Below are 27700 nucleotides of genomic sequence, written 5' to 3' on the forward strand. Positions count from 1 at the left end.
GAAAAGGGATGAGGGAAGAGTGTGATAGAATGGGAGAAAGGATGCAAAATGCAGAAGCAGCACAAAAGAATGAAGGGCTGTATATTGCGGGAGGAATTGGGTGTAAGGTGTGAGTTGGGAGTATGATTTGGAGTGTGGCAGGGGATGGGCAGTACAAATTGTGACTTGACAGTGTGACATAGCACGTGAGTATTTGTATGACAGAGAGGTTCAGGAATGCAAGTTATGATGGGGAGTTGGTGAGATGTGTGATGTGTGTTGGTGAGAGAGGTGTGTGGGTGTTTGGGGGATTGGAGAACATAGAAGGGAATATTTTCAGCATTACAACTGATAATGATCAATTTAGTTAATACTATTAAATAGGCATGCACATTAAACCAAAAATGTAGCCAAATCAAACACTGTTCTGCCAAGCCAGAGACATCTGGGACACTTCCTATTAAATTAATACAAAAGATACACAATAATGATACCTTGGCTCTCTTGTAGCCTTGCACTCTGCCCATTTCCTGCAATGTGGCAATCTTACACCCCCCAGTTAACACAAAATATCCCACAAAAATGCAGCAATAAATAAAGGATTGTGCCGCAAAAATGTGCCATTTCATGCCGCAAAATTTGCCATTTCATGCCGCAAAATCCTGGAAGGTCTGTCTAACATGTAGAAAAATCAGAGGAGCTGTTACCAGAATGCAGAGGACAAGGCCCAGGCAGCTGCCTTAGTGATGAGCTCCCAGAGAACATTGTCGTGAGACATGTGTGGCATATCAGAACCAGGAGACTGACAAGGTGGCATTGTGCTCAAATATTTTCTTATTTTAAAATCATCAGAAACCTATGCTGTACCTAGATCTAGGTGCTTGGCCCTATAACGAAAAGGTAAATGGGTGTTTGCCAGGATGTCTGTTACAAATAAAGTCCTCCATCTGGAATCCTTTGCTAACCAATTTATGTCCCAACCACTCAGAAAAGAATCACAAAGTCAACCAAAACAAACTTGGGCTTCGACCCTAAGCCAGTAACTGGTGGTTGGCTTCTGACACCCCAGTGTTGTATGTCTTCTTCAATACAGACTCCTCGACCTAATGTAAAGGGTGGGCCATGAGGAGGCTTGAGCTAACGGAGGTCTGGATATCCAAGGTTCTGTTTAATTCCCGGTAAATATTGCATAAAGAAAGTCTGGTGAAATGTAGTACACTGCAGCCTCTGTGAATTTGTCCAAGAAGAGGGTGAAGTTTCATTGGTCTCCCACGAATATTATCAACGTTTATAGGGAAGGGCTATGGCGGTGTGGGATGCTGTATCCTTCTCAAGCTAAGCTATGACAATCAGAGTTATTGACATAATCCGTTTTTCTAAATCTCTCTTTCTGGGATGATGATACCTTGTCTGTTTAAAATGATAAACCAGGGTTCTCTTAGGTCCAGCAGTGGTATAGATGTAGCTTATATTTGGAGGACTACGTTGGGGAATGAAGACCCTTTGATGTACCACCAAGTACTACGTTACATTTATTATTTGTCTGTGTAGTGATGTAGGGTACCTTCTAGTTTCTTCAAAGTGATAGTCAGCCTTTTGGAAAGTGTCATTGTAGAATGTTCAGAGGAAGCTTGTCCGAGAACTTTGGTCCCAAGTGGAGCAAATACAGTAGGTTCCTTTTTGAAGTTGATCTTACGTTCCTTGTTGGGATGAAAGGGTGGAATCTATTGGCGAGTTATTCAGTTCCTTTGGCCCAGAAGGCCTGGTTGCTAAACAAGGTTCATCTGTGTTTCACTGGGAGGCAGTGTAAGTGGTCTATTAGCCTGATGCCCATAGTAACGTTCACGGTTCTGTTTTGTAGCAACTGGAGGGTTGATATGTCACTTGTTTAGACGGGCATGGGGGCCAGCGATGCACAACTCTATCCCTCAAGTAGACAAACCTCGGGAACACCCTGGGAACAGCTGGCTGCCTATTTTATCAGTATTGATATTTTGTTTGACATTTGATATTTTTATGAACGTTGCATACAAGGTTTCAGCATTTCGATCATGATGATTTCGTTTAGGTGGAACTTCGAGAAATGAACCCTTCATTCATAACTATGAATTACTATTATGATCCAAGCTACCATGGGCAGCTTTACTCGGCGCACACACCCTCTGCCTCTGCGTTCCTTGCAATGCTATTTCTAGGATGTAGCCGATAGCGTTAATCTGTTCTTTGTCTCACACTACCTGATCACATCAAGGAGGCAGCTTTCGGATCCAGCCTTCACAACTTCCTAATTGCTATTTCCAGTGCACGTGTTAGCAGTTTAATTAATCTCCATATTCTCACCGTAATTACCACCCAGGGTACAACGGTGAACCTGAACAAACAGGGACCAGATTAGACACATAATTAATGCACCAGTGAACTAAGAATATATTAGAATATTAATAACCGAGAACAATTTCATATTTTTGTACTCCCTGTCATTATAAATGTATGTGTTATGCTCTCGTTCCGCCCCGGAGAAAATTAACAAGCATTTTCTTTGAACGCTTTCAAACAAGTAAATATGAAAAGCCTAAGAGGGAGGCTCCACTAATCAATAATTTGACTATAGTGTTAATTTGCATTTTTCAAAAGTCTCTGATGTAATTAAAAAAGATTAGTCTTGGGGAAGAAAGTGCAATTGGCCCCGGTTGGACGCACATTATTTCCTTGCTCAAGAGGTACTACGCTGCCTCGCACCGATGCACAGACAACCCCTTGACCTTTAACATCAGAGCAGTGGTCAGCTCATAGTGCCAACGCATCATCTGCTCAGCCATACAGAAGGCTGTCTGATGGTGTTAACAAAGCTTTGAAATTCCATCTGGAATATGGCAAGTCTCAGTCTCTTTGTCAGGGACCTGCAGGATGCCCGTGTGAGGGCCCCACAACGTGCTTTCTATATCCTCCAGAAAATGCCGGACAAAAGTAAATAGTTGCTGGCATACAGTAAAAGGTGGGGAGCGATCAAGGAGGCAAGCTCCGGCACCAGCTGCAAACAAAACACGCAGTGCACAAAAACATCGTTGTGTAGATTTAAGCAAGATGCGAGTGCCTGCTTTGTAATTCCTAAAAATGGCCTAGCAGAACACGAGACCTAGTCTGAGAAGGCAGAGGGACCTGGCTGGGACATAAGCTACCCGACAACACAAAGCAGCCAGGGGAACAAAGTGAACTCTCTGGTAAGCAGACAACAGAAGGTCCATGAGATGACCTCAGCCATACGACCGATGAAGTCAGTCAAAGTCGAATGAGAGTGCACGTTCCAAAAGGAGATAGAGAGGGCAGAACATGAGCCATACAGTCGAAAAAACCAAGAATAAAGGTTGGGAAATATAGAGGAAGGAATGAGGAGGCGATGTAAGGACAGAATAGGAAGCACAAAGAAAGCACGCCAGTGGGACCAAGTAGAATTTCCTTAGTAGAGCCCTCCCATCCCCCTCCCCCTTTCATTTTAACGGATTCCTGTGTTTCTATTATGTTTTTTCTATTGACTTCATCACATTATAATGCATTCTAACATTGGCTTCTGTAATAGTTGTTCTCTCAATGCAATTTCAGGCAGGGTAGGAAAAGTGATGTCTTGCAGAAACTGGAGCCAAGGTCTTTTAGACCAATGTGACTTGTGACAAATCGAAAGTATTTATCCCTTCTCCCCAAGGGGGAGCCTCCCCCTTTGAGGCTAGGGATGTGAGCCCGCTCTGCAGGACCATCCCTAGGGGCCTGGGGAACTGGGACCTCACTGGGCAAGGACTCCCGTGCTTGTGAGAAACTCCCCAAGCCACACAACCAAGTAGCATACATGGGACTAATTGCTACAAAGACAACTATACCACATAATTGTTTGGCTGAGGGTGATGCTGGAACCTACCTGCATGAAGAAGATAATGAGCATATCCCTTTAATAAACATGGATACTTAACTGGGACGAGTGGAGGAACCTGGAGAGGCAGAGAATATCCTACGCTGGGAAAGTAAGCAAGCCTAAAGGAGGTGGACCAGAGAGCAGTCATGGAGTCTGCGACTTTCGATAAGCAGCTGAATGTCAGACAGATGGTGGAGGCCCAGCATATACAACAATGGGAGAACTGGAGTAACGCAAGAAAAAATAGTTCAGCTAAAGGTGGCAGCGCAGCCATGTTTCTACCGTGGTGGGAGAGTGCCCAACCAAATACGCTGAGACCATCTGAAAAGACAACGAAAAGCGTGATCAGCTTCTAAGCAGTAAACTCTGTAGACGGTGCAGGGGAAGCCGAGAACGATAAACCAACAAGCACGAAGAATTAACAAGTTATTGGGAACGTGAACAGCTTCCCAACTGCCCGCTCCATAAACCGTAAAAATACAGACAAGGACGAGGACAAGACGAGGGGAAAGCTGGAGAAACCAAGTATCGGAGAAGAAACTCAGAGCAAACGCAAGAGCCGGCAACGTCCCCAAGCCTGCAGAGACTGATGGGGAGAAAAGGAGAGGCAGGAGGTCGCTGGGGCATTGAAAGGCGAGAAAAGGAACTCATCCCCTTACTCACAAAGAGGAACTGAATGTAATCCTATGTAATGGGAACTGTATGAAGCTGAGAAGGGGAGAATTGAATAACGCTGACCGGGAATTCTATGAAGGGTTCAAACCGAAAAATAATAATGGGAAAATACTATATGAGCAACAAGCTGCTGTGAGAAACCTGAGGGTATCCTCACAACTTCTCCCCTTGGATCCTCTCCTCAGGTGACCAGGGAAAGGTCATCGCTTTTGGATCCTGACCTTGGAGGTGGAGAAGCAAGGGAGGTTCACCTGGGTAGAGGGTCCTTGGGGATTGGGGAGAGGATATCCACAGGCGAGACATGGTATCCCCCTTTCCATTCTGAAGATCAGCCTGCATGGGCTATTTTTAACCATTTGCCATCATTTCCTCTCATTCAACCCACTATTGTACTGGAACAAGGAAGAGGTACTAGGAGGCGGTTGCAGGTGTATAAAAAGGGAGCAGATCAGGGAATCCTGTGCGAGGAGGCAGTCGTGGTTGGTCCTGTAGGAGAGCCAGGTGGCCGGCAGATGACGATGTGCAGCCAAGGGCCCGGCGGACTGCAAGAAGGCCACAGGTGGAGACACAGGCGAAGAAAGAAGAAAGGTGACCGACAGTGTCCATGGAGTGAGAGCGTAGCTGGCAGCGTGATCCGAGAAGAAAGTGAAGAGTGAGCGGGCGGGCTCACGTGTGAAAGCAAACTTGTCGGCGGCGCCGAAATCGAAAGGACAGCACCCGGGGGAGATGACAGGGAACAGTGAGTGTAGTGGAAAGAGCACTGGAACTGGGGCACACCTGGAGCTGTGTGGGAAAGCATAATTAGATGCAGAATGAATGGGAAAACGTACACCCGCTGAAATTAACCCAAAGGAACGGGTTAAGGGGGAAGTACAAGGATAATATAATATGCAAGTGGCAGAGTGAAAAATCACAATTGAAAACCGACCCAAAGGAGGGCTTTTGGCAAAGATGTGCCTTAATGACAAGTATGTGTGAAATGTAAATATTGCATATTGGAAGCAAAACACGAACACCAAACTAAAGGAAGGCTTTTGCAAAGCTATCCCTTGATGACAAGTTTGTGTTGTAAGGGAGGCATGGTATCACAAGTATGACACTGATACAAAAGGTACACTTTGTAAAACCTTTGTTCAATTTTCAGGGTTTGGAAAAATCCTACTTTGCCCTATAGCTAGGATGGGAGCAGTCTCTACCATCAAATAATAATTAGAAGTCCTAGTTGAGTCCGTCAAATCAAAATGGTCTACACTACCAAAACCTGATGCCTGCCCTATCTCTTGTACAAAAATTGTGCAAAGGAGAAAATGTATGTAAAAGAAAATCAGTGTTAGGATATCAAGTATAAAAGGTGCCTCAGTCAACTCTCCTCCCCACGTTAGACAGCACAGAGTAAGGCGGTGCCCGTAGACAGGATGACACACTCTGGCCCATGTTGTCAAAACAAAGGCAGTTCAAAACGTGGATCGAGGCCCACCTGGCCTTCCATGTTAAAGTCTCTTTTTCCAGCATATAAAACACAGTTCAACAAAACGTTCATGTCAGTCCCCCTGATCGGGCTCAGACCTCTCAAAGCAACAAGTTCACGTAGGTCTCCCTCAGTCGGGCTCGGACCTCTCAAATACAGCACTTGCAGGGGTTCCCTTCCCCAAGAGTAATTCACATCCTTTGGGGTTTCCTAACTTATCAAACTTCCAGTCTCCCTCAGTAGGGAGACTGGAAGTTTGTTGTCAAAGATTTACGAATGTGCATGGGGTTTACTATAGATCTCCGCAGGACCACTTTGACTTTTCCTTCCACTCACACTCTTGCGTTATTTGCTGCGGTGTCTCTTGGTCTGGGTAGTTAAATGTCATAAGCACAAAAGTTCAACATTCACCTTTTTACCCCTCCCACCCCCTTTTCCCGGGGTTAATTTTGATCACTTTGCTTTTTATAGTTCATTCGCTTTATCGCATCATAACAGAAACATTTCACCTTTCACCAAGACTTTTGAATGGGTTACTTCCTTTCGCCAGACTACTCTGCAACACAGTATCGCTGGTTTCACAGCAACAGTAATTCAAAGTTCACCACAGGTCTGCCCTGCTTCACGTCTCATTCACACGCGTGCAATCTTCAACTGTGCGATATACTGCTGCAACTTCAATCTTTACTTAACATGCAACAGTCTTTCAGGTTTCTCGCCAAATCACTGGCTGTGTGCCTTCCTTTCAGGTCTTTGCAATTTTAATTCACAAGTCAAGGTTAATACCACAGACTTGGCCTCGCCTCCCCAACTCTGCAGTGCCCCCGAGAGGGTCGCTGGTATTCTTGAGACACAATGCAGTCTTCTTGTCTGATATATGGCCTTCTCCACATGTCTTTTACACCCTTTTGGAGGCATCAACTGTCTGCAGGGAACTCCTGGGGTGCTCTACCCTTTGCTCTTGTCCCTCTGTCCGTCGATCTGCTCCAGTAGGTTCGCCTGCACCCCGGAAGTTCTGCTCTTGCTTGCGTTCCACCTTGTTCAGAGTATGTGTCTATGTTCTGTCTTTTATCCATGTGGGGAGAGCTAATTGGTATCAGATGTATGTACTTAAAGTCAAGTGCCTGCCTTTGGCTGTCCCGTTTAGTGGGACATGTTCAATGAGATCTGTAAGGGTTAGCCTCTCCGAAGGGTTAGACTCTCAGAAGCCCTCTTCCTCGGCCCACTGTTTGTGTGAAAAAGGGGGAGGTTGTGACATTGGAAATTCCTATAAAATAGGAAGGGTCATGTGTACGAGAAAGGGGGGGATACCGCGGCTCACCATCGGTCACCCCAGCCCCACTCCATAAAGTCCCCTCGCCCACTTCATGCTCCTGCACTGGTCCACCCACAGGGTCTGGATCCAACAGCGATGGCCGTACCCTGGCAACCTGAGAGAGAGATCCCCAGGGACTAGTAGGCGAGACACCCTTTGGTTTCTTACAGTGTGAAATTCAAATATTTCATATTGAAAGGAAAACATGAGTTGTACGAAGCATTAAAGAAAGCAAGTATGGAAGAGAGCATGAAGGTAAGGTGGTGAAGGAACAAAACCCCCACAAAGGGAACTATATATGAAAATGCATTGTGACAAGGCCAACAGACTGCAAAAGGGGAGAAAACATCGGGGCAAAGCCAAGAGGCTGACAAAGAGAAGCCAAGTGAGTGTGAACCAGAAGACAGATACAAATACAGAAGAACCTATGTGGGCTAGAGAGCCTAGGGGTCCTGGTTGCGCAACTGTCATGATGCCTACCCCCGGAGCACCAGGCCAGGCCCAGCACCCCCGGAAGCAGGCATCATGCCCTCGAGTAAAAGCCCAGCGGCCCCTTATAGGGGCTCTTTGGACTCATGTTGGACATCAGTCCTGGCGCCATAGGCGCCAGGCTCATAAAGGGAGGTGTTTTGTGCACTTACCTGATGCAGACCATGCTGCACGCTTCAGGCCTCCCTGAGACCTGAAAGGGACTATTTTTTCATAGGAACTATTTTTTCACTCGGGCGTGGCCAGGGAAGGATACATACCTAGTTGGGGAAGGATACATACCTGGGACTTCTTTGGAGGCTATTTAAGCCACGCCCAGACAGCAGCTCATGCTTCGCGTTGTTCCGTTTCCTGCAGCTTAACGCTCACCGTGTCTGCTCCTGCTCCTGGACTCCAGCCACGCCCACCTCGAACCTGGAAGACCTGCAAGGAAGGAAGAGAAGAGAAAGGTGAAAACCAAGGACTATTTCAAACTTCTTACCTGCATCCGGAATCTTCTCGCCAGCATCCCTGAAGAAAGACTTCCATTTAAAAGCATCCCGTTGCTCGCTGCAGCGCCACGCTTCACTCACCTGTCCTTGAGACATCTCCCGGGTCCATCGCGGCTGTCAGCATCGGACGCCACATCTCTGCACCTAGGGGAGAGAGCAAGAAACAAAAGGGTGAGCAGAAGGAACACAGAAGGAAAGCCTGATTAACAGCCATAATACTTACCGGCTTTTCTTCCACATTTCGGGTCGGCGCCGCCCCGTTGGCAGGTACCGTACCCCGGCCCCTATGGGGAAAGGACAAGAGACATTTCTGGGGAATGATAAGAAAATTTAGAGGGATCGCCCTCATCACTACTCACCTCGGCAGTTTAACCCCTCGACGCATCGCCTTCATTCTGCACCTGAAATAAAGGACAGATCACGGGTTAGAAAGACAACATAAAGGGGGCCTCACTTGAACTTTGAACTTTCATACTTACGGCGCATCGCTCAGGAAAGTCAAGTGGATTTTGCCAGCGCCATTCTGAAAACCAGTGAAGTAACTGGACGAACGTGCGCCCCTGCACCAGAAGCAGGATGGAGAGTTCATCCTTCCAAACCATAAGGTGAGCTTAAACCGGGGTTTGGAGGAAGTTAGAGAGGAACGAAGGGGGAAATGGGGTAGCTAGCACACTATTCTGCAAACTGTTAATCCCCTTTCTCATCTGCAGAAGGATATTCCTACGGGCCAGGCAAGCACGATTTGGAGGTCCTGTCCAATCGGTGTTCCGGGTCCTGCGCATCACGCTAGAAGAGGCCACAGCAATCCAGACTAGACCAGCGCCCCCGTGGGAACCAGGTGAGCATTACAGCAACCTGTAATGGGTGGACAGTGTGGTCTGAAAACTGCGCCTAGACCAGGGAACCACAATTGTGAAAGCCAGAGGGGTTGCTGAAGTGAAACAAGAGAAAACAGTCTGATCGAACTGTTCGGAAACCAGAAAGAGTATAAAGGAGGCCTGGAGCTGCTTTTGAATATTGAAAGAGTGGGAACAAGTACAAGTGGAACTATTTTGAACTTGGTGAAGGGTACCACAAGGATTTGGGAAACTGTATTGAGCTTGGGAAAGGCAACCCCGAAGTTTTGTGGAACTGTCTTGAACTTGGGAAAGAATCCCAAGACCTTTGTAGAAAGGCAAGTATAGATTTAGGACACAGGCAGACTTTTAAGTTGAACTTCCTGATTTAGCTTAGGATAGGGCATGGATAGGGCATGGATAGGGCAAGTTAGGCCTTCAACCACCCTGACATTTGAGTTAATGTATTTAAACTTTGAATCTGTTGTCTGTCTCTTGCTTGATGATGCCTTCACAATGCAAAGGCAAGAAACTGTGACAAAGTATTGGAAGAGAGCAGGACAGACAAACTTGTCAAGTACAGAAAGTGGTGACAATGAGAGAATCTATTAGTGGGGAAAGATCAAGGCGGCAAAACCCCCAGCGACGCTGAGAGAGCATGGATCAATAGACTGTGGAAGGAGTAACACCTCCAACCTACAAGTGAGCAAGTATCATGAGGAAGGTTGGCATAAGTACTTTTCTAAAGAGAATATCAAACCCAAGAATGTTGCATAGTTATTACCTGAGATAATGCAAGAGATAAGAAGAAACTATTCATGAAGATCCTACTGGAAAAAGGACAAGATTAAAAGACATCAATACAAAGAGGCCATCAGAAAAGAATGGTACATCAGGAGAATCAAGCCAATCTCTGGAGAGTGTTTAAGTGTAGTTTCTAGTTTCCTATTGGTAGGGTCAGGGTAGAACTAGATTTGGATGGAGGAACTTTTATTTCCGGACTTCCTGGAGACAGACGAGCACCTTTAGTTCCTTTAGATAGGTAGGGAAACCCCTTTAGAATAGGGAAAGCTAGCCTGTACACTTAATATTAAAATAAAACTAATTCAGAAATGTCCTCAAAGAGTCAGATTCCTTCCTCCGAACCACAAAAGACTGCATAAACTGGTTAGGATTGGTATTGGCAAATGATCACTCAAAGAGCATGAATGACGACATGAAGGGAGCTGACGCATTTGAGACTCGTCATGTGATGAGGTAACATGAAATAGATATCAAATTAGGACTAGAAGTGAATGAAAGCTGTATTATACCTATGAGAGGCAGAATATCCTGTTATAGTGATGGTTTCCAGAATCTTCTTAGGTTTTGTATTTGTCAAATAACTAGTGACCTATAAAAGATGAGGGGTCTGGAAGACAGGACAGGTTACTGTGGTCAGTTCCCTATGGTCACAGGATGCTGCAAGTCAACCATAAAGCGGTCTCGGTCTTCACCCAAAAGTGATGTGTGAGCTTGACTTCCCCTGACAATTCAATCTAGGGGCAGACCTAGAGACAGTTAATGGTGATGCAAGGTGAAACAAAATAGAGGCAAAGAAATCAAAGAAACAAGTTTGTGCAGTTTACCAGGAATTCACCAGAAACAGCAGCAGACAGGGAGGACACAATGAAGTATAAAGCAATAGTCTGGTTTGGCAACAGGTTATCCAGATCAGAACACATGAAGCAAGAACTTTGCAAACCACACTCCAATAGCAAGACACATTGGGGGGCAGTGCTGTGGGAGGAGAACATTAAAATAGGCAGCACCATGAGGATGCAGCATAAGGGTGGAAAGGACAAGTAGTCCCAATCTACTGAAGGGACATCTAGATGCCACGGTTTATCCAGACCCCAAACCCTCAGCCCCTAGAAGAGCCATGGCTGTCTGCCAACACAGAATCAACAGGAGATAAACGTGTACCATGACACAGATTGCTTTACAATCCCAAAATGTATGCCTTTACATTAAATACCAAGGAATTGTGAAGGGCATATTCACCTTAAAGAGCCATGCTAGCTTCCAGCAATCAAACTGGTAAATCACAAGGCTCTTGAGGAATAATAAATGCAACCAACAAATAAAAACACAAATACCTATGCCACATTCTAACACTACAACCTGTGATGATTCTATATAGTCATTACAGATTCCCCGGCAGTGACCTCCTCCCATGTGGCAAGAGAACGGCAGCCGCTACTTGATCCTGACCCTGGGGGTGGCTTTATGAGGGAGGATCACATGGGAGGAGACAACTACCAGGGAGATGTCATGACTTAATTGGATGAGACACGGTATCTCCGCCTTTCTCATAAGGAAGACCGTCTAATACCCAAGTGCCTTTTCCAGTAGGAAGGCCCCCTTATACCAAAGACCCTCATCACATGCTGCCAATTGCTTGTTCCCCCTTGTAGATGTGAAAAAACCCGTCATACCTTTCTGTTCAAGTGCTTAACTATGACAAACACACACACAGCCAACACAAAACCTTGATCTTCCAAAGTACCTGTTTGTAAAATCAATAAGAGGAGCTATTCAAATAACATGTATTCGATAACACCTATGCACTTCAACTCCCAGAATTCTCCAAGTACTGAGACAAGGAGGATGGATGAGTTTGAACAAGATACCTAGAGCATGAAAACAAGAAGGCAAGACAAGAAGGTAGTGTTCTCCATTCCGAAACCTGATCAGAAGCAGGCGTGGGACTGCAGAGCCGCGAGGGATGCCGGCAGAACAATCACATACTCCAGTTTGGAAAGTTTGGAAAGAGGGTGAAAGCAGCACTCTGCACAAGTGCAAACTGGGCTGTAGATGCTGGAGAAAGCCAGTGAGTCTACCCGAAGCCTGTAGGGCCCCCGGGGAGTTCTGGCAATTGCACCAACAGCAATTTGAACCTTATACCATAATTGTTTGAATGCAGAAATGGCAAAGTACAACCCCAATGAAATATAAAAACCTAAAGTGCAAATGTGTGGAACAACCCTTAGCACAAACTTCTATAAGAAACCAAGAACAATACATACATTGAGAACCTATAAAATGTATTACCAGTCCTGGCAAGCAAGATACCAGGCAATTAAGATATATAAAAAGTCCTGGCAGTGGAGTATACCAGGCAAACTAGATCCATAAATTGATCGCCTGGCAGGTGAGTGCACCAGTCAGTTGACATTGCAGAAAGAGTCCTGGCAGGAGATTACACCAGGCAGTGGGCATTGCACAAAGGTGAAGAGAGGCAAATGAACAAGTCGCTCATTGCTTTGGCCATCCCCCCATTTCGATGGTATAGACATGAACGGTGTACCTCACGCATAGCGTCTATTCCCTCACTACCACTGGATCGCTGATGCAAGAGATGTTACTCCCTGAGACAACCTTACAGACCCTACCCAGATGACCTTACCGAAACAATAAATCTGCAGGCAATGGAACCCCTGGATAAGCTACAATCATGCTATAGACAAATAACGTCATGGAGGAAGCCAACACACATAGGTGCATTAAACACAAAGCACATATGCATCCACACACGAAGATACAAGAAAACTAGGTCAAATTGCATTTAGACATGAAGAACACGCTTGCATCCACTAGGGTAGACGACATATACTCTCTTTCTATGCTAAAAAACAAGTTGCACGAGAATACATATAACAGCAGAACATAATTAGAAGGAGTGGCCATGTAAACCGAAATGGAGGGTGCAAATCACATTAGGTGAATGGGAGACATTGAGAAGCCATAAAACAACCGAGAGACTCTGTTTTGCTGAACCAGCAAAAGAGCTAAGCATGAACGGCGCAAATAGCAATGTGCACAGTGTGCCAAGCTTAGTGGGGAAAGACAGGTTTGAACCAGCATTGGAAGTACAGACAATAAGCAGATACCAGACAACGAACATAATTATCTGAAGAAGCAAAGAAACGAAGTTGCAGGAAGGTCAGGTTCCCACCAGCTCACTCCGTACACCGAGAGGAAAGTAGCTCAAACAAGTCTCTAGAGGCCAAGGAGGTAATGCCACCCAGAGTAAAAAAGGGCTGAAACCCTCAGAAACGAATGAGTAGAATAATTTGAAACTCAGTCCCACACACAGTTTGATGAGAGAGACTTGGAAATCAGCCAATGTCCATAACTGTTCCTGTTTTATTTGAATATGGTTATTAAAACAGTACTTTTACCACATTATTGGACTCTTCTGTTTTTTGGCCGTGGGATGCACCCTGCCTGTCTGCTGCAAACCCGAGAGGGGGCGGACTCCCCAATCTAAACAAAGGAACCTGGCAGGAGAGTATACCAAGCAATTTACAAGTCCCGGAAATGTTAAAGAATCACTGTGTTGTCTGAACCAAGAAAATATAGGTATTTGTTGTTTGAACCAAGGAAAGACTGATGTTAAAGAGAGACAGTGTTTTCCAAATCGGGAAGAATGTTGCATTAAAGAGACAGTTACAGAATGTATTGCCTAAACAGGAACCTTGTGAAGCAAAGCAGGAAACAAATGAAATGCTATTATAAGAGACTGTTTTCACTGTACTTGCAGGACATTTTTGTTGGAATTCGTTTTATTTCAGTTGCAAACACTTTTTGCCAGTTTCAAGTTGAAGATATTTTCCTTACACACTTGTATTGTTAGTTTGTAGTGTGAGGGTCAGGCTAAGACCTTCTGTCCGGCTCTCATTTCTGACCGCTAACAAAACTCAGCTGCACCCTGTGTTCGTCATAACCCAATATGACCCTTAGCTTGAAATCACAACTGAACTAAAGCAGGCAAATTTGTGCAATGAGATCTCATCTCATGGCACAGATTTAACTGGTTGCTATCAGGTTATGTGTATTAAAGACAATACAATGGTATAGTATGTGGCATCAAGGTGCAGTGAGACTTATTTCTAAATTTAGATCCTGGTACATCCCTTCTTTGAATCTCACCAACAATGCTGCCTTCCTCTTTTGATCCCCACACTGTATCTCCCATCCAAATGGAACAATGTGACATTTAGAAGGAAGTTGAGTACTGCACTTTGCAAGAACACAAGGCAAGGTGGACGCCCTCTCAACTGCAGTGACAAGATTTGTTGCATTCACTGAATAATTATTTGTTGTTGGTTTCCTTTCTTAACATTTTCACGGACTGCTAAATGTAGTGGGTGGTGAATCCACTCAAACCTGGCGGTAGATAGCTGTAGGCTGGCATGGAAATGCACTTCTAATGGTTTACAAGTACTCAAAACCTCCTCTTAGCTGTCTCAGGCATCTTACACTTCTCTGATCACCCTGAGTGTGCCGGTATAGTGGCCCCCCCTCTCCTGACGTGGCCTGGCAGGCGGCCTTGTCACACAGTAAACCGTTTTAAAGTGCAGAACTACATTACAACATTGGAATACAGTGCTGATGCACATTCAAGGATGTGAGAATTTCATCATACAGTTCTTTAACGTGCAAAATGAGTATAATTACAGAAGAATGCAGCACTCCTACGTGGGTTACTGATGTATTGCCAGGGAGCTGCAGTGTAGGCCATTCATTACCCATGAAGGCGCATCTCGGTCCCAATAAAATGCCAACTGAAAAAAAGTACATCTAATTTTTATTGAAGTGTATATATCATTCAGTCCGGCGATAACCCTCAAAAGTGGCGGCAACGGAATTAGTGGTGACAATACTGCTCCGCCAGATCGCGATCCGGCACAAATACTACTGACTGTGAAATCAGCCGGTGCTATTACAGCTGGACACATGAGGCGCAAACACAGCCGCATCACAAATGTCTGGAGGTAAATGAACGCAGGTGCCTGAAATGAAGCCACAGGTGATCCCAATACATCCCAGAGGGCTACAAAAGGTACCTCCCTACCCCAAACACTGTTTCCAACACCATGCTGCCATTAGCCACTGTGAGCTGGCACAGACAGCTGCATATGCTGCGCTTGGAAGTGGAGGGGTTGAAGAACCAGGAAAGGGCACAGGGGGAGTAGGCAGGAGGAGGAGAGCCCAAGCAAGGTGTGCCCCAATCCCCATTGTCATGCCCACACCTTGGACCCTCTCTGACATCCAGTTAGTCACCCTGTACCGCCTCAACAGGGAGACCATTACAGAGCTGCTCAACACAATACAGGATGACATTCGGAGAAGGATCAACATCCGGGCAGCTGTGCTGCCACTGCTGAAGCGAGTGTCCGTCCTACAATTCCTTGGAACTGGTACCTTTCAGCACTCCATGGCCATTGCATGGCAGAGCCCACATTCTGTGCAGTGCTGGCTCAGGTGCTTGAAGCACTCCTGCGGAAAGTGCAACACCACATCACACTGCCCACCACAGGTCAATGCCATGAACGCACAGTTCTATGTCGTTGCCCAAATGCCAAATGTGATAGCAGCCCTGGACTATACCCATGTTGCACTGGTGGGCCCCCAGGCCTACGAAGGCCATGAAGCAGTGTAACAAAACCACTAGCACTACCACTCCCTGAATGTGCAGGTGAGCTGCGACTCCAACCTCATTATCAACCACTGCTGTGTCCGCTACCTGGTTCCACCCACGATGTCATGGTCCTACTGAACTGCATACTGCCAGGATACATGGAGATGCACAAAGGACAACAAAACTGGATAGTGGGGGATTAAGAAACCCACTATAACATGCGATGTGGGTCACATGGCCAAAGGGGGAGGGCGGGATTGCAAATGACCACACAAAGGATGGCATGACAAGCAAATGTGACATCCACACTTGACCTGCCCACGCAGCAATCTCACAGTACATAACAGTGAGCATTCACAGGTCAGAATTACCTGCAGGGAGAAGCAGTAGGACACATACAGTATCAATCAAATACACCAACATGACTACAGGTACCACAATGAAACATGCACCCACCAACGCAATGCATAGAAATGGACAAATTGCCACACAGAACCACATCCCTGCCAGTCCCATGGCCATGCATCCATGTGCGGCCAGCCCACAATGCCCACCCGTAGCCAGCAGATGCCCTGGGTCGGTCCATGGGGAACCCATCATGACACATGCCTGGTTTAAAGACACGGCCACATGACAGGCATCATTTCTGCAGCACATATCACCGACAGACACTGTACATCACATGTTGCAAGGGAACAGGGTGCATGTGAAGCACAAACGATGCATGGCAGGTGGGGCACTGCATGCACAGACAGAATAGACATGCCATGAAAAGAAGGCCCATCTGTATGCACAAGTATTCCATTGGCTTGGTATTGTGCAAGTCCACACCCACACCTTACATCGTGACTAATGCCTGTGCTTCCACCCATGCAGGTGTCCTCGGATACCCACACCTGCCCTGGCTAATGATCCCTGTGCGTGATGCACAAAACACCTGAAGAGAAAGCCTACAACCATGCTCACAGCTGGACCTGTGTGTGCATCGAGCGCACCTTTGGCCTCCTGAAGGCAAGTTTCCACTGCCTTGAACGTACCAGTGGAGCCCTGATGTACGCTCCAGAGAAAGTCATCAAAATTGTGCATGTGTGTGCAATGATGCACAATATCTGCCTGAAGAGAAATGTGCTCCTACCCCCTGACATAGACATGCCACCCCAGAGGATGAGAATACTCTGGGGTGCCTGTGGCTGAGGCAAAAGCACACATTGCCAGAGATGACGTGAGGGATGGGAGAATGGCATGCCAGTGACCGATAGACAATTTCTTTTGACACTTTCACATGGCACAAGCCATGCACCACTTTGTGACACCACCCAATCAATAAACAACTAATACACAATCATTAATGTCCTTGCATTGAAGAATTTCTATGTTTTCTATGGAATTAAGTGCTGCAACAATCCCCCCCAGCACACTGATCCCCTACCCCTGCCACCACCAACTCCCCAGCACACTCTCCCCTCTCCCTATCCCACCACCAACTCCCCACCATACTATTCCCCCCTCCAACCACCAACCCCCAGCACACTATCCTCCCCTCCCACCACCAACTCCCCAGCATGGACACTCATGGCGGCTATTGTCCTGGCATCTTTCACAGTCATGACCTCTCCCCCTGTCCCCTGCCTGCCCCTGGTGACTTTACACAAAGAAGCTGGCAGAACTGTTGTTGCAGCGGGCCCTGCTATGACCCCTTCCGTGGGTGTTGTGAAGGTGCATCGGATGGAGCGTTTCACCAGGTTCTGCTGCCACTGCAACTCATTGCCCTGACGGATGGCTTCCGGATGGGCAGAGACACCCTCCGTCATCTCTCTTACACATTGTCTATAGAGTGTCAGGGCAGGTGTTGGCACCCATCTCGGCCCTGTTTTGCACCATTTGCCGCACATCCATGCAGGTATTGCCCTGGATACTCTCCCTTGATGGCATGCAGGTGGGTGGATTGAGTGTGCCCAATGGCCTCCATCTCCCGCTGCCTGCACCCCATGTTATCCAGCCTTTGCAGCACCATGTTGCGGGACGGACTACGCAGTGGAGCAGAGGGGCTCTGCACTGGGCTAGGGCTGTATGCGGGTTGAGCCATAGAATGGAGTGTCCTCATCTGGCTCTGGTGTTGCTTTTTGCTGGTGCCGTGAATGGCTTCCTGTGGATTGTAGGCCTTGGCCAGGTCTAGATTCTGGGCTGGTGTCCCCCTGTGGCTCCTCAGTGGCACTGGCAGCTGGTGTTGGCTCTACGTCTGTGCAAACTGCTGAAGGTGTGGGTGCAGCTTCGGCTGCACAGCTCCTGGTGGCTGCTGGTGTTGATGCAGGGCCTGCAGTGCAACTGGCAGGCTTGGCCTTGCTGGCTGCAGGCATGGAGCAATTCTGCGCTGCCAGTAGAGTTGTAATGTGGTGCACAGTGATGGTAAGGCTGGGCAAATGTCTGTGTGTGGGACACTTACTTCCCTGTGGCTTGTCCGCCATGCCCTCATGGCTCAGGCCTATTGGGACAGCTTCTTGGGGTGACTGCTGCACGATGTCAGGTCATTCACGCACCTCAGTACCACTGGCACAGGATGCGCCAGAAGGGGGAGATGCACATGCCATTTGTTTTGTTCACTTGCCTGCTCTTCCCGTTGCTGTGATGCTCAGGGTTGCCCTAGGTGCCATGCCTGTGGCTGCTGTGGAGGGTGGCTGAAGTGCCACCCCATCACTCTGCCATTTTGGCATGCTGAGCTTCGCGGTCTGCTCCCTGTCTACTGGGGCTTGTCATTTGTGCATGCATTTGTTGGGCGGGGGAGGGGTTCGCTATCCTCCTGCCTCTGCACTGCCGACTCCCTCTATCCCCTCGAGGTACAGCACTGTGCTGCTTTTTTCCTCCCAGCCGATGATGGCCAGTAGATAGACAGTGCTGCCTTCTGTCACCAGGGACTCGCTGTGGTGTTGGGACAGCAATCTCTTACCCTTAGGTTATACCACCTCTTGCAGCAGTCCTCACCATCACGGGATACAGGCAACTGCTGACACCTTCTGGGCAATGGTGTTCCAGGTTGCTGTCTGCCACTGGTCTTCCTCTGCCTGCTTCCGTACAGCTCCTCACAGTGGGCCACCAACTCATCCGAGTACCACAAGCAAAGCCTCACAAAATGTCGGCTTTCTCAGGCGATGTTCAGCCCCCTTGCCTCGTAGCCTCTCCTGTCACATATTCTCAGGTTTACAGGGCTGGATGGCTGCAGGTTGTGGAGATATGGCCTCTGTGATGCTTCCCGTGCCAGCTGTAGCACTTTTAGCGCTGCTACCTTGGTAGTAGCCCTTATTCCGGTGCAATTACTGCTAAGGGAAGGTTTGTATACATTGTTGTGCTGGTTTGGGAGCATGTGGTTCTAAGTAATGCATGGATTGTGGTGATTTGTGCCATTGTCAGATAGTAGATCTGTGGTATTGTCAGGGGGGGGGGGGCAACTGTGGGAGCGGAGTGTCATCTTTGTGTGTTTGTTAGGATGTATTTCTTTGTTGTGTGAGTGAGTGTGTGCATTGAGGGGGCCATGTAAGTTTGGAGTAATGCCTGTATGGGAAGTATTCATCATACGTTTACATGACATGCATGTACGTGAGGCAGTTGTAATGCGGCCGTGAAGAACGTGCGCGCATGTTGTGTGGGGGAAGCTACTACCAATGTAGAATATGGAAATAATTGTGCAATCATGGAAGTGCCTCTTTGAGAAGCTGTGTGTGCGAAGGGTGTGTGTCTAGTTTAGCATGCCAGTGTGCGAAGGTGCACTGGGTGGGATGCATCTGTGCATAGACCGGTTGTGTGTAGATGCATGCGAGTGTGTGTGATTACATTTATGTATATATGGATGTGTGTGTTGGCTCTGTGGAAGGGGTTGTTTGTGTGTGTGTGTGTGGCAGGGTGCCACTATGAGGCTCTTTGCATCATAGTCACATTATAAAGCACAGTTGTGCATGCTGCTGCAATTAAACGATGCCATATGTGCGCAGATTGTAGTCCCTGCTTTCCTGATTGGCCAAAATATGCCTTTCTGAGCAATTCAATTTACCTCCATTTTGCTGTGACCGATTAAAAATCCATGGTGTTATACATGTGTATTTAAAAAAATGCCCTCAGCCCCTCACACACATGGGCATGCCTTACTATGTACAAAGACAGAAATACTTTGCTTTTAAATTCATATAGTGACCTATTGGCATTGCCGGTGATGAATTCCCTTTGCTTATAGCTTTAATTTTTGGGCTGCTCACCATTGGATTGTTGCTGCATTAATCATCTGTGGTGAAAAATGTGTGGCGTTTCCCCTGCATGCAATGAGCTGAGGGGGCAGCTTATAATCACCGTAGTGGCGAAAGTGCTGAGAGCATTTAGGTGAACAAAAAATACATTCCAATTTGCGACTTGGTGTTCTATATGGAAGCACTTGACATCTCACCACTCACCCACCTTTAACCATAGAAATAGGACTCTCTAAAATTGCACTTTCTGCACTGTACCCAGGCATCTCAGATTGCATGGTCTTGGCATCGTTTTGTGCCAGATCATGGCTGAAGGCCAAAACAGGGAAACATGCATGTTCGCATTGAGAAGAGCAAGGCTAAGGTACATCTTCCACTGCTTTCCTGCGAATAGAGGTGCATGGGAAGAGAAGAGTATTGCAAAACAGCGGCTGCTGGGAAGAGGCACAGGTACACCATCACTGTAGCTGTAGCGTCTTGCCACCTGAGCTATGGAATGGCCACCCACCTTCTCGCTGGATCATGACGTGTCTGAAGACTAGACCTTACTGCTTCCGAGTTGGAAGTTATCAGCGGTTTTTCTGAGGCGGTATTGCCTGGATCTCTACGAATGCATTCGCGACGTACAAGGCCTTCCCTCGGCTGAAATGACGAGTCCCTGCTCAGTTCCCCATATGGCGACTAATGTACACAGTGTAGTGCTCTCTGGACTTAAAGGCACAACCATCACCACCCACTGAAAGTGGGAAACATGCTTGCCATTACTTCCTAAGTAAGTGTTGGACTAACACATATGGGCCTGATTCACAGAAAGTTTTCCTCTGGCATTGCGCCATTCTAAAACACTTCCATGAATCAGACCCACAATCCTCATGCGTTTTCTTACATTTCATGCACCCATTTATTATCCATCTGTATAAAATGTGTATGCATCACGTAAAACATGGTTTTGCAAGCAGAAAAAAGTATGACTTTGAAGAAGGATCGCTTATGCCATTAAGAAAATGAGCACCCATGCTTACTATCTTTGGTCATTGAGCGGGAATAGATTACATTGGTTGTTTTATGAAAGATACGTGAACTCTTATGATTTCAGGGCAGATGGTCGCTGCGGCTGGATATTGGCATTATGGAACGCCAAACTCTCGCTATGGATGATCATCCTTATTCCCAAATATATTGATATCATGTATGCAGTCATACTGTAGCCCCAGGTTCCTAAGATAACACCAACAATAGTGATCTCACGTTTAGCTACATCAGGTGTGGCGTGTTGCCACTCCACACCATCTACTTGTATTGATATATGTCGTTTTACTTTTTTGCTTCACTACAAGCACTCGATTAGGATGTGAAGTTACATTTTAAAATGCTTTTGAAGTGGCAAAGATGAGACACTTGGAAGGGGTTCGGGGGGTGGCAGGACACAGTCTCTTCTTCACAGTCCTTTCTGCCACCACGTATAGCTCTCTAAAGTGTTTGGGGCCGAGACATGAAATATTACTGCCATTCCACTTCCCATGGCTATTATGCAACCATAGTCTGATTTCCTAATTAGAGCCGCAGGCAATTTTATTTCAGCTAGGCACCCTGCACTATGCCATTCGTTTTAGCTAATGAAGAACAATGTGTATTAGTTCCAGACCGCTGATCTAAGCAGTTCCAGACCAACACCAGTAGAAAGCTGCCAAGTACTGAATTAGGGTCCAGTTTGAGGAAATGAGGTTTCAGAGTCACTTAAGTCTCGTCGTGTTTGCTGCAGGGCTGTGCACCTATGTAAGGTCAATCCTGGTCTCTCGTCAACATTCCTCCAGTCCAAAAAGAAGCAGGGCAAACTCACTGTACATCCAGTCTGGTCGGAATATCGGTGGTCTTCAAACTATGGGACTTGCCCCTCTATGGGGGCCTAAAAGGTTGAGGGCGGGGGGAGCGGGTTTGCACGTTTCTTCAAAAAGGGATGGACTGTTTTCAAAAGAAAATATAAGCAGGTGGACACGTCATTGTAGAGGAGCAGGTGAACACGTCATCGCTATGCTCCCGCCCCCTTCCCCTCCTTCATATTGGAACAGCAGAAGAACCCTATGTGGGACATCAGGTATCCCAATACCAGACCAAGAGTATGAGAGACGATATGCACTCAGACAACCACATCGAATGTACCCTCACACAGTGAGGCTGGAAGGATGTCTGCACACACTATTAGAGATCATAGAGCTGCAAGTGAAATCTGACGAGAGCAGACTGACGTCATGAAGGAACGATATTGAGACGACCTGAAACGATATAAAAATACTTAAACAGTAAACATGCAGCTGAATTAACAAGAGAAACATGTAATCAAATACAAAGAAATCATATATGCAAAGAAGATATTGTAACCTGCTGATTTATAAGTGCATATATGAAGAAATGCAAGGCCAATGAGGCATATAGACGCTTGCTGCAGAAGAAAACAATATGGCTGCGCCAGCCAATGTGGAAAGATGGACGTCGGGCTCATGTTGAAATCAATCAAACTACCACGGAGACAGACCAAGGCTGCAAAGTTCGGAGACATTGGAAAAACAGCTTTGTGTGAGGAATAAAGATGAGTGGCTTGGCCTGGGATCAATGATGCTACTTCAAAGAATACTTGTAAGGCACAAGGGGAGTCAAAAAGATAACCCATGTGCGTAAGACATATTTCTCTTAGATTAAGTAAAGAGGTAAACATCTGCAAGAGCCAAGCACTGGACTATTAAAGATGCAAAAGCCTATGCAAAGTGGAGTGAGCAAGTCTCTAGAGTCCAAGCAGAGTAATGACACTCAGCACAATTGCATTAAATAGCAGTGAATAGAAGGTCGAAATTGACAAATTCGTGGTCGTCTCACACATGATTTAAAAGTCAAAAACAAAGGCTTTTCCTTAAACTGCAGACAAAGATAATGGTGTGCCTACTCTCCCTAAAAGTCCCAGGATCAAGAACAGGCTGTGTGGTCCACTACAAAGGTGAAGCCTTGGCTTAGGGCCGGACCAATGAGAGATGGACTAATTCGAAAACGGGAGTAATCGGACGTTACTCTCGGCACCAGAGTTTCATTTTGCTTACGTTATGTGAACGAGCCGCCAGTCCAAGAGTGGGAAGTCATGCCAACCAATCAGAGAGTCTGTATAGTAACATGCAATACAATGTTGCATAGGGCAATCCACTGTCATTGATTGTACTATAATAAGTATTATATGTATTTAGAGGTGGCTCAAAGCGTGCCCACCAGATAAGGGGCATCCAGTAATATTGTTAGGTTTACATGTTCCCTTAAGCAATCCCTCCCTTCAGTAGGTTTTACAATTTGCCACGTAGGATGACGTCATAGATGAAGCGTATCGAGGTATAAAACCTCTTGTCATGGGTTTTGACCCATGTTGAATCAATAGACTGGGTAGATGTGGGGAGGAGCTGTCGCCGCCCATTATTCTATCCCAGAACAAACTAAATCAATAGACTGGGTGGATGTGGGGATGAGCTATCGCCGCCCACATTCACGCCAGAATAGGAGAACTGCGCAGTTGGCACAAGACCACTCCAAAGATACAACCTTCTTGTGGGGAATTCATTTTCTTAATCCCAAAAATGGTTGCATTACCAGTACTCACCACTATCAGAAAGCCGGCGTTTTAAAACCACCAGACTTTTGTGTAAAACTGAACAAATGAAACAAAACCAGACCAAGGAAAGACTTGCTAAGAGGTGGATACAATGTAAAACTATGTTCTGAAATGACTTGAAGGAAGTAGTTATTTAATGTATATGTAAAAATTGTCAGTTTGATTTGAATGTAGAAAACTGGGAACAAAAAATAACATTTAGCTGAAACCTGGCTTAATGAAACTGAATTCTGCCTGACAATTACCCCCGACAGGAGTTGATACTGGATCAACAGCTGTGTTCCCAGGCCTGGCTGCCAGGCCTGGCTGCATCCTGAGGTCACATGGCCCTGTTGATTAGATTAGGGGTTGAGCAGCTGGGGACTACAGGGAGTTGAACAAAGGCCTGTCCTGGACTCAGGCAAATGTTATATTGGGGGCCGTAAAGTGGCTTCCTCTTAGGGGAAACTGGGAGGGGCAGTGCCTCTGCTAGCAGCTGAGCTTGGGGGAAGTGGATAAACCAGTTATTCCACCCTGTGATGTGGGAAGCCACACCCCTTTTTGACCAGGGCATAATTTTAAAAAGATAGATAACTCAAAGTGGCGGACTTGTCAGAATTATATAAGTAATATCATTATTTTTGTGATTTTTCTGTGAACATTTTGAGATGCGTTAGGACCCTGTGGTGTATTCTGGGGGGTTGCTAGCTGAAAATAGGGTCTCACTCCAAATGTCTGCATGTTAAAAATCTGACACTTCATCAATTAATGTCCATACTCCTTGCGCACATGTGTGTAAATTTGGGTAAATGTCCAATATTGCAAAACCAGTTAAAAAGCGCAAAATGTTGTCATTTTTGAATGCAAGCCCCCAGGAAGATCAGAGGCGGACAAGCATGGACCATAAGGAATATATAATGTGCACATGTAATTTCAACAAATTGTATATCTGGGAAGGATGTATTTGAATCAAATATAGATTTGTGGGCAAACTGACCAGGGGAGGATCCTCTGACCCATAAAACCTACAGCATCACTCTGACTCACATTTCCTTCCCCCAATCATGGGAGAGGGGAGAATTGGGCCAATGACAAGTAGAGAGGGGCAGGCTTAGCTAGGCCCAGGCACACACCCATTTTCAAAACACATAAAAAGAGATTGCTGGGACAGGTAGAGACATTCAAATCCAGTTGCTGCGGAGCGTTTTGCCGGACCACACAACATCCAGAAGATACCAGTTCCAGACCGACTCCAGCTACATACTCCAGAACCTAGAACTTATACTTTAGAACCTAAATCAGAGGCCTAAAACCACAAGCTGAGTTCTCTGCAGCAGTCCTCAAATCATTGCAAGCTACTCACAGCCGGGCGAGCTGCTTGAATCCCTTGCCAAGAACTTTTGCCAGGACCAGTGCAGAGATCCAGGAGCCGTGCAGAGACCGCTGTATCCGGACAGACCAGACCAGAGATCCAGAGTGACCCAGCAGAACCAGAGAGCTGACCCAGATCACTGAAGTGCCGAGACCAGAACCAGAGTCCAGTCCAAAACCTGACCAGATCCGTGGCAAGGCCTATTTCAAATTTATATTGTGAGTACCTAGCAGAACTGTGCAGAACCAAATCTCTTAGGTTAAAATAGTTTGGATTAGATTATTTTAACTAAGTAGAACAGCCTCCTAGAAATAGTGTCATCTGTCATTTGTAAAGCTGCATAACTGTCACCTGTCAATTCTGAAGCTGTAAACTGTCACCTGTCATTTTGAGTTTACTTTAAATCCGAAAAACTACCTTTATTTAATCGTCCGTATCTCTGGAACCGTTTGGGATAGGAACGAATTTTACCGCGATTTGCGATTTGGTTAAAAATCCAGCCACGTGTAACCATCAGCAGTCATTTCTTTCCTTGCTAAAAATTTGTTTGCCTCGTAATCACCATCTCTGAATCATTGCTAAAGTGAGACTGAACTCATCCCAAGTATCTCTCATTCACCCTGAACCTCCTAAAGGGAATTAAAAGCATTTTCAGCATATTTCTCACTTCATTGCCACCACATTCAAAGCACTTGAGCCTGTGTTTTAAAACTCATACCGGTTTTCTCTAAGCTTGCTGGGGGGGGGGAACTGAATTTCGTATTGTATTTGATTGCATTCCTGAGAACTGTGTGCTCCTCTTTCCATCTACTTCCATGTCTTACAATGCATAGGGGAGGGAGGGTGAATTGCCAGAGAAAAAGTGATTATATTATCTTTTGCTAAAATCATCTCAAGTATTTCTGTACTGCATTTTATTCCTCATTGCTTTTCCCTTGAAATCATAAAAGTATTTTTGCTACTTGATCCATCCTATACTAACTCCTCATTGATTATAAAGAAGTGTGCTAGTGTCAGATTACCCATTGTTGATTAACATTATATTTATAAGGGCGATATCGATTATTAATTTATTATAAAAGCGTGGTATCTATATTTTGTCTTATTTCTCAAATAAACCTTTTAAACTTGCAAAACAGAACTACTTCTTGGCTCAGTGGGGTCAGGGGGATTCTAAGAGAGGGGTGTTATATAGGGGTAGTCATCCAGAACTCATGAACTGGACATAAAGATATATCAATAAGGGTTTCCATTCAGTATCCCAGACTAGGCATTGACTTAGCTGTAGTGTTGAATTGAATCTTCTTACACTCTGTACAATTAAATTTGGGTGCAAGTGTGTGGACTACAGCTTGTTGTTCGCCAGATTTCCCTACTTTACTTTATTCTGGTAATAAAGTAGTATTTTGCCATATTCTTTGAGTCTGTCTGGTTATTTAGGTCCGACATCTAGCTTATGAGACGCTTCAAGATGTTAGAGCACAGCATCGTGGGGAGTTGGCGAGGGGGATAGAGAGTCGCTACTGATTTTACTCGAGGCTCAACAATAATATTGTTAATCCACATGGGGCTCAGCGTTAAAAGGTTTGAATACCACTGGGTCAGATGCAGCAGTGCACGCAATGCAGTTTCAATCCAGTGTGATTTAGGGAAGCCCCTAAAATATATTCAGAGCAGGCAGACATGGGGGTGTCCCTCAATGTACCTTTAGCCCACGCTGAAAATTGATCAGGGTTGCCCTCAATGCATCTTCTGTCAAATCACATGCAGGCTTGTATGTCAAGCCCGGTTTATTCCAGTGATGCCCAGCAATGTGCGTGAAGTCTAGTGCAGTCCAGGTTCAGTCGAGTATGATTCAGGACAGCCTTGATACACATTAGATCCAGGCTGACCCCAGGATAACAACAGATGCACACCTATCCCATTGTATTCAAGGCAATGTTGTGCATCCAATTCCAGTATCTTTCCAAGTTTAACTATGCATTTTACAGCTACACTGATTCAGTCCAGTTAAATACACTACTATGCTCAATATCTATCCAGTCCAGTATGATCTATGGCTACCAATCAATAAGCGCACAGTGAAGCGTAATCCAAAAATAACATTTCTGTAGGTATTGCATTGGTTGCTCAATAGTATCTACTACTGTGCGTTAGAGAGATTCACTTCATTGCAACCTTTTATTGTAGTAAAGTCCAGACTTATTAATCGATTGAACTGAAGTGGGCCAAGGGATTACCCTTTTGAGTGCCCTCTCAAACCCGGGCCCGTGTGCTAGGATGAACAAAAAAAAAACTGTTGCACAAGCAGTCCCAAAGTCGCAGACTTGCATTGTAAAGGGGGAGAGAGTAATGAATTGACTGCACATTGTGGCAATATCGTCATTGGCTATTTGGGAACAACCTCAAAATACTGCAAAAATGTTGTACCTGGCTTGGCTTCTGACCTGTTGCCATTGTCCTCACAGAAATAATGGTTTGCTTCCTTACATTTCAGGGATGGACGTAAAACGGATCTATGAATGTTTGCTGTTTTTTTGGCAAATGGCTTTTTGCACAGATTTCTTTTTGCCGACTTTCCAACTTTTTTTTTTTTTAGACAAACAGCTGCGGGAGACAACCCTCACCACCTTTTACCCACACTCACCCCTTACTATATCCCTTAGTGATACTTATCAGCAAGTTTAAGGCAGTTCCATTGAGAGGAATGAGAGAGCAAGCTGGACTGAAGCTCGCCAGCCTACAGGGTCAAGACACAGTGGAAGGCCCATCCCCCTGGAAGGCAGTGTCACAGAGAGGCCCCATGCAGTTGGCGTGCAGCGCTCGGCAGCGGCAAAGCCCACAGAGT

At 46.0% G+C, this 27700-nt stretch overlaps 1 protein-coding gene across 2 annotated transcripts in view; it reads right to left on the reverse strand.

The window, feature by feature from the left end:
• SLC39A11 (solute carrier family 39 member 11) overlaps positions 1 to 27700 on the reverse strand; it is a 2648929-nt gene that overhangs the window by 748067 nt on the left and 1873162 nt on the right. The window lies entirely within an intron of this gene.

This window comes from Ambystoma mexicanum, chromosome 3q (assembly GCF_040938575.1).
Source record: "Ambystoma mexicanum isolate Mex_15411 chromosome 3q, UKY_AmexF1_1, whole genome shotgun sequence".
Taxonomy (NCBI): Eukaryota; Metazoa; Chordata; class Amphibia; order Caudata; family Ambystomatidae; genus Ambystoma; species Ambystoma mexicanum.